Here is an 8,731-nt window from a genome sequence, read left to right on the forward strand (position 1 = left end):
CGCCTCATGTGTCACTATGGAACTATCTGCAAGTTGCAAGACTATTGTGGTATTTCTTAATGAACCCTGGAGATTGAGCTTGAGCATGGTTTCCTTAGTCATTACATTAATGGCATCCCCAGGATCAATCAAAGTGTGTGGGACAATGGTGCCATTGATGTGCACATCTACTACAGGGCTTCCAGGGTCCAAATACTTTGGGAAAATTTCCTACCCCAACATTAAGTCAGAGAGTTGTCCAATGACATTAATGGTAAGGGTGTCTCTTTCTCACCTCCCTGGATGTTTGAAACACTTCTCTTTAATCAAATTTTTGTAAATAGGTACATCCTTGATGGCTTGAAGAAGTGGAATTTAAATAGGTTTTTCAATTCACCTAGAAGTTCATTCTCTTCTGGGGTAGGTTGGACTAGATGATTTAATCATCTAGGAGAGGGTGGTGGATTCACTCTAGGAATTCTTTCCTGCCTTTCCCCCTCACTCTCCCTAGGTGGAGGTGGAGGTGGAGGTTGGTTGTCTAGGAGTACTCTCCTAGATCTCAGGTTGATTTCCTAAATCTTCACAGCATAAGTAGGGTAGGATGTTTCTCCAGTGTACACTTGTTGTGCCTATCTGTTGTTTGGGTTCGAATTTTGTTGGGCAGGAATCTAAGGTTTTCTAGGTGGAGCATGGTGTAAAAGATGTGGTTGAGTAGGTGGTGAAGGCAATAAAGCTGGAGCATTGTTGTATGGGGGCCTCCACCCCTGGGGTGGTGCATTCAACTAAGGTTGTGGTAGAGTATATGGCTGAAATGACTGGATGGTTGGCTGGGAATGGTACTGAGGTGAAAAATACTAATGAGGAGGTGTAGACCAGGAGGGATGAGCAGGGGGCCCCCAAGAGGGAATGGATGTGTTCTTGTTAGGGTTGTAATATGTATGGGATGACCCTTGCATGCCTTGCTAGTATGGTCGTGGCCCATGAGGTCTCCTTTGATTTATGTAGTAGAGTTGTTCAGTCACCCCTTCAGTTCCATGATACACATATTTTATTCTAGGTAGAGAAGGGCACTTGTTTGTGGTGTGGTTTTATTCACAAATCGAGTAGATTTCATTCAGATTTAATGGAAATTCATTCTAGGGTGCCTCCTTATGCATCTAGGAAAAAATGGCTAATGCTCTCTCTTCTTCCTCTTGCTTTCTCTTGATGTGCATAGTGTCCATTTGTAGGGCAAGGGTTTGCAACATTTCACTCTTGAAATCTTCCATCATATTTCCAATTTCACCTTTGATGGATGTGTTGGAAGAGGATGGGCTAGCCATTAGTTGACTACCCCTACCCTTTTTCCTAGCTACCCTAGAATGATTCCTAAAGAAAGTCTTGACATCTTCATAGGGTAGCTCGTAGATGTCCCCTCTTGCTAGTAGGTTTATGGTATTCAAGAGATCTTCCCTTACCCCTCTAAGTAGGACTAGCTTTAGTGACTCAAGATCAAGTGTGCACCTAGCCTTTTGTAGCTAAGATGGAATATGTCTTCATAATCCTATAGGGATTCATCATGCCCCAAGGTAATCCTAAAAATTTCCTCTTTAGTGTCTTTGGACCTACAATAGTCTCGATACTTGTTGGTGAAGGCTTGCTACATCTGAGCCAGGTTGTGATGCTATCCCCAGGTAAACCCATGAACTATCATAGAGCTGCATTCTTGAGAGTGGATGGGAATAGTTTTAACTTCTGATCATCAGTTGATCCAAGTGGATGTTGGTGGCCACCCACCTATCCCATTTGGACCCCCACAACTGTCTCTTTCAGTTTTTAGTTTCCTTAATTATAGCACAGTTTACTTTTCTTAGCACTTTTTCGGGTCCTAAACGTCCGGAGCCGTTTTGAGGCCCTAAACGACATTTTTTGGGAAATCTTCCGCAAGGATTTTTCTGATAAGAATCATCTTTTTCGTCGTAGTCCTCGGAGAGATCTTTCCAACGAGCTATCATGTGCTTCAAACTGAGATAATACGACCAATTCGCGACCCCAGGAAGTTGGCTATCCAACTCACCCCAAAATGGGGCCCACAATTTGGCGTTTCATCTTCTAGGGTTAGGTTTTGGAATGTGAAGGGTTTTCCGTAGTTTCACAATAATAAATAGGCCTTAGAGCCTCATTGTAAAGACAGTTTGAAACAGTTCAGAGGCATGTAGCCGACACATCTCTTCTCAGAGATAAGCTACCATCGCCCTAGCTGGGTTATTTCTATTTGTAAGCATATTTCAGTATTCTCCATTAATGAAATGAAGTATTATTTCCACTGCATCTCTGTTTTATGGTTATCGCATCTCTGTATTTATGGTTATCTCTGTAATCTATTGTGTTCCTGCTTAAATTCGGATCAGTGGTATCAGAGCAGTCTGCTTTTTCTCTGTTTTTCTTTGCATGTCCCCCACGAGGTCGAGATATAAGGAGTTAGGGCTTGAATTGGTCGAACCTTTGCAAGACCAGCCTCGCAAATCTCGACGACCTCCCATGGCGGATGAGAAGAAAGACGAGGGGGCAGGAGATCCTATCAGAATCTTTCTCGAAGAAGCCCTCGAGCGGCAAAGGAATGCGATGATGGATAGCTTTGCGCAGATCCTTCAACGGCTACCCAGAGGTGACGCATCGGCTTCCAACAGCTACTCTGGAAACGCCACACCATTTAAGGTACAAGTTAATTTTGAAATCCCCATCTTCGAGGGTCAAATAGACGTAGATGCCGTAGATAAATGGTTAAATCTGCTAGATGGGTATTTTTCTGTTCATGAATTTTCAAGTCGGGAAAAGATTGTTTTCGCTCTTCTCAAAGCAGCCCCCACGTCAAGGACTGGTCGGAAACATACTGTGAGAAGAAGGACGAAAGTACAGGCTCGCTGTTTTCAGCCGCCCCCACTTGGAATGATTTCCGGGATGCCATCAAGGAGCAGTACTATCCTGTCAAAAGCTATGAGGACAAATACATCAAATGGACCACACTGCGGCAGGGACAAGACCAAGATGTACCAGAGTTCACAAATATTTTTCATACCCTTCGCACACAGTTGGGTATCAAAGATTCTGAGCTGCATCTAGTACTCAAATACCGCGGCTGCCTACACAGATACATCCAGGAAGATATGGAGTTCTTAAACATCTCCTCACTCGGCACAGCATACCGATACGCTGTCAAAATCGAGCAAAAGTTCAAACAGAAGAAGCGATACTTTGGATCTGCAAATCCAAAGCCCAAAGGACAAAGCCAAGGCAGGGTGACCCAAGACAACCTGTCGAAGCCACAAGAAAAGAACAACACCACGAAACCGAAGAAGGACACTGGAAAGTGGTGTGAGTTCCACAAGAGTCCCACTCATAACACAAGTGAGTGTCGGACCAAGCAGTCGCTAGTGGCCGAGTTGAAGGCTTTCAAATCAGATGCATGTTTCGACTCTGAGTCAGAACCCGACAAGGGGAATGACAAAGGGAACCAGATCATTGATGCAGATCCCAGCGCCACTGTTGCTACCACCAAGATCCAGAAAAATGAGCCCGAAGATCCAGAGGAGGGGGAACATCTTTTCCACTCATAGTTGTGGGTGAAGGGTTCGCCGCTACAATTCATTGTCGACAGTGGCAGCCAAAAGAACCTCATTTCAGCAGAGGTCATGAAGCAGTTGGGCTTACCAACTACACCACACCCACAGTCGTACAGTATCGGTTGGCTTCACGAAGGACGAGATCTCAAAGTTCGCCAGTAGTGTCGCCTTCCCTACAGCATCAAGCCCTTCACAGATGAGGTATTGTGTGATGTTACACCTCTGGATGTTTGTGATGTACTATTAGGCCAGCCATACTTGTGGAGGCGACATGATGTGTATGAGTCAAGGCCTCGCGCTGTCATCATTTCTTTGGATAATTCATTATACAGGATACCGGAGGTAGCCCCCCCTACCGCCACCTCTTTGATCACTACTAAGAAAGGCAGCAAGCTCATCTCGCAGACTAGGAAATTTATTTTCTGTCTGGTTCGCTCCCAAAGTAAGGGGAAGATCGTTGCTACATCCATGACCCCCACGAAGGGTTCCTCCACACAGCAGCAGCAACAGAGGGATACAGTCGTGACAGAACACAGGAACAACTTCTCCTTACCCGGAGGGGTACCACACAAGTTTCAGGTGGGCGACAAAGTTTGGTTACATTTGCAAAGGGAGCACCTTACCAGAACCCATCAGAAACTCAGACCACTTCGACATGGTCCTTACACCAGTAACAAGGCTACGGGAAACAATGCTTTGAAACACAACATTCCTCCATCCCTTCGCTTGCACCGAGTGTTCAATGTGGACCATCGCCGACCATGCTCCCCACCATTTCTGGACACATCAAAGATTGCAGAACAGCTCACCAGAGACCCCGCTCAGCAGAAGCTTCCTCATCTCAGGGAGGAACTCAACGCAATGGGGACCATTGCTTCCTAAGGGGGGAGGAATGATCCAAGTGGATGTTGGTGGCCACCCACCTATCCCATTTGGACCCCCACAACTGTCTCTTTCAATTTTTATGTTTCCTTAATTATAGCACAGTTTACTTTTTTTAGCAGTTTTTCGGGTCCTAAACTTCCGGAGCCGTTTTGAGGCCCTAAACGACGTTTTTTGGGAAATCTTCCGCTAGCGATTTTTTTCATAAAAATTGCCTTTTTCGTCGTAGTCCTTGGAGAGATCTTTCCAACGGGCTATCATGCGCATCAAACGGAGATAATACGACCAATTCACGACCCCAGGAAGTTGGCTGTCCAACTCACCCCAAAACGGGGCCCACAATTTGGCGTTTCATCTTCTAGGGTTAGGTTTTGGAATGTGAAGGGTTTTCCATTGTTTCTCAATAATAAATAGGCCTTTGAGCCTCATTGTAAAGACAGTTCGAAACAGTTCAGAGGCATGTAGCTGGCACATCTCTTCTCAGAGATAAGCTACCATCGCCCTAGCTGGGTTATTTCTATTTGTAAGCATATTTCAGTATTCTCCATTAATGAAATGAAGTATTATTTCCGCTGCATCTCTGTTTTTATGGTTATCGCATCTCTGTATTTATGGTTATCTCTGTAATCTATTGCGTTCCTGCTTAAATCCGGATCATCAGTGGTGTAATCATAAGTTTTGTATATGACAGAAAACTCAAACAAGAAAGTGTCTGGATCTTCAGATGTTAGGCGATGGAAATGAGGAAGAGTAGAGGGGCTTATGTTTTTCATCTTGGTATCCCCATTCGTTTCTATGATTGGAAAGTCACCCTCAATTATTTCTCTATCTCCTCTGTCATTTCTATTTTTAACCATTAGGTTAGTTGGAATGGGTTTTCCTTCTTCTTCTCCTCCTATAGGCTCTTCAAATATCTCTGGTTATTCACCTAAGGGGTCCTCCAATTCACAACCACCTAAGAAGAGGGAAGGTTGGGGGTTTGAAGTGGTGGGGGTATTTGGTAGAAATTTTCCTAAGTTATCCCTATTCCTATGAGGCATGAAAGAAGTGTTTTTGTTTTATTTTGTGTTTTTTAAGCTTTGAGACTAATTTCATATTTGAAATCACAAATTGAATGGAAACTAACTGCTTGAATGAAATCTTATTTGCAGAATGGAGAAGAAAGAAAACTAACTTACAATTACTTTTGCAGAAATGAAGCTAATAACAGAATGCCAGAGATAAGAAATGGAAGAAAGAAAGCAGAAATCACATCTTATTTAGACACATCCTAGGAAACGATGCCAAAAAGTGATGAGCACCAGTATTGCAGCAAGAATGATGCAACTCCTGGGGCTATCGACTTTACTTTATGAACCCGGGGTTCGTACAAACATGGAGGTGACAATGTTGTATACATAAGTAGATGCAATGGGTCCACTCTTTGTGACTGCTAAGCTGGCGATAGAACACTATGGTTTCTCAAACCAGCCTTCTATTTCTTTAGAAGAGGCTTGATTACCAATGAGGAAAAAGGAAAATTTACTCTAAATGAACTCTTGTCTACTATAGTAAGGAAAAGACTGAAATCAAATGCTTAAACACACCATTCATCTAACTAACTGCTAAGAGGCTTTGCTTCAAAATAATGCTAAGTTAACTTGTGTGTAATCCTACTGTCCTAGGCATGGAATTTGAAACATCCAAACATTCTACTACTATGCATGTAAATGAACAAAATAACTCTTTTTCCTTTTTGTCATTTTGTGTGAAAATGTGAATGCTAAGTTCTCTTGGTGAAGTGGTAGGTGGATTAGGGATGATGGTGAATGGTAAGATGGATTGGGAGCTAAGTAGGGGTCTTATCCTATATTTCTAGGTGCTTTTTGCATAATTCGGCCTCAAAATATGCCACTACAGGTCAACCTACAAGATGTCCTAATGCCTCTTACAAGATGTCCTAATGCTCCTACAGGAGCCCCTGTATTCCTACAAGATACAACCGAGAATAGGAGGAGGGATTTGGAAGGTGGTGTAGGGATTAAGGAAGGTGAATGGTGGGAGAAATAAGGCAAGGGAGTGCCTAGGACTCCTTCAGAGCTCAAAACAAAGCTTGTGAGATGGTTGGATTTTCTCAACAAGGTTGGAGAAGTATTCTTATGGAATGATGAATTTGGTGAAGGGACATAGTGGAAAAAGTGATAATCATAGATGGATGAGGCTAGAATGGGGTTGCTGGTCATGAAATATGTTTGTACTACTGAAACTCCTGCACTGCATCAATCACTAACGTTTATCCATAAATCACGTCAAACAAGAAAGATTCAATTAACTAAAGAAAAACAAAATTTCATTATCTAGTTTGCTATTTCATGCATGGGAAAACTTGTAGAATAATGTGAAACATTTAGGAGATCTAGTGCAAGGCTGAAGAAATTAGAAATGAAAATTAAATCCTATTCTAGAAACTAGTAAGATGCTGGCCTAAGTAACAGAAAACCCTAAATTCCATAAGAAATCATAATTCTATCTTTTTGGGGCTGCATAGGAGTTTTTTACTCAAACCAAGGTCCCTGAAGGGAGGAGTGAGGCCAAAGATACCTACTATCATCCTTTTGATATTCAACCATTAATCTATGAAATCGACTAAGAATAAAATACAAGAAGAGTAGCCTTTCCTACTAGGGTTGGTCCCTAACCCAAGAGCTTCATCCCTCTGGGTCAACTCAGTGCTGGATCAAGGAAATGCTCATTCTCATTATCAAACTAGAAAATTACATAGCAATGTCTTCCACAAGTCTTGAACCTGAAAATGCTTAGTGCTTTTACATTGAAAATTCAAATCCTAATGAGGCTCTAGGCCTCCTTATTTATACCACTGAAGTCTACAATGACTTCCTTAAATATAGGGTGGCTCGGTTGCAAACTCAAGATGAACTGGCTCTTTAACTATCACTGGCTTGACTTCCTTTTGATGTTCATGGCTCGACTGCTTGCAAGTCCAAGGTAGTGTGATTTGATGGAGGAATATTCGAATGCGTGAGGAGTAAATGAGGAGGATCTGTCTCCTACAATCTCTCCTCGTCCCATTCAGTTTTCTTTGCTTAATTAGACAAAATTTCCATGGTTTTCTCTCAAAAACCCGTAATCAATGCACATTAGTCCACTAGGCATAACATCTCACTTTATTCATCTCATTAAGAAAAATATAATTAAAATATGTAAGGAATTATGAGAAGAGTTGATTTAAATGAGCTAGGAGGTGTAATAAGGTCTATATAGTTACCCAATGATGAGGCTCATCAGCTTCTCTCTTGGAAAACTAATATTCTGAACCCTTGGTTCAATATCATAAAATGTTTATATAAGGCTTCACACGGAGAGCCCATTGCAAAATATTCTTTCCTGATTTGGCAGTGAATCATCATAACAAAAATATTAGCATTCTCATTGACACAACTGTACAAACTGAATTCTAACTAACCAACATAGTTTCTTCTAAAATAAGATATTTACATAAACAGAAAATCAAAGTGTCACGATCGACACGATTAACAACATCCTTAGTCATGATAAGCATGTTTTGGAGCTAGCATCGCGGGGTTGATAATATGAAGCACGAGAGGATTTACAAACTTCTCAAACCTTTTTCATAATGTTGGCGCTGGTACATGAGCATGAAAGAATCATTGTTATGATTTATTGAGATTCGTGACCCCTATATAGTCTAACCTAGGGAAGAACAAGGTCTTTATCAACCCTAACAGCTAGAACTCTTTTATGAGATATTTAACCAATGTTTTACCTTTAAGGGTGGCAATATTCTCATGGGAGGAATTTGCCTTGCTCTTGGCCTCCACTAACATCTGGTTGTATTGTGTCCATGGGATTAGCATTCCCACAAGATCCCAACAGCTAGGCAACCCTACCTTGACTCTTTCATCAAACTCAACATGGAAAGAATCCACATCTTTCTATACCACCCTTAGGCATTCCTCAACTTTGACTCTGGCCTCCTCCTTCTGAACAACTTTAGAGATCTCCATGATAGCAAACACTCTATCTACTACATCAATTGGCCTCAACTCACTAAGTGGCCTTTCATTCACAAATTGGATGAACTTCTTGGAAATTTGGGAGTTCTTTTCCCCATCTTCTTTGGTAGCAAGGATGAAAAACTCATAATCCTTGATTACAATTTTTTTATTCATCCATCAGAGTTATGTACTCCCAGTTTCTTTTCATTTATGCTATGATTTCATCCTAGATAAGTTGTTTGGCTTGCAGGA

Source organism: Pinus tabuliformis, chromosome 5_2, assembly GCF_031772625.1.
Source record: "Pinus tabuliformis cultivar Carrire ecotype Pingquan chromosome 5_2, CPIR1, whole genome shotgun sequence".
NCBI lineage: Eukaryota > Viridiplantae > Streptophyta > Pinopsida > Pinales > Pinaceae > Pinus > Pinus tabuliformis.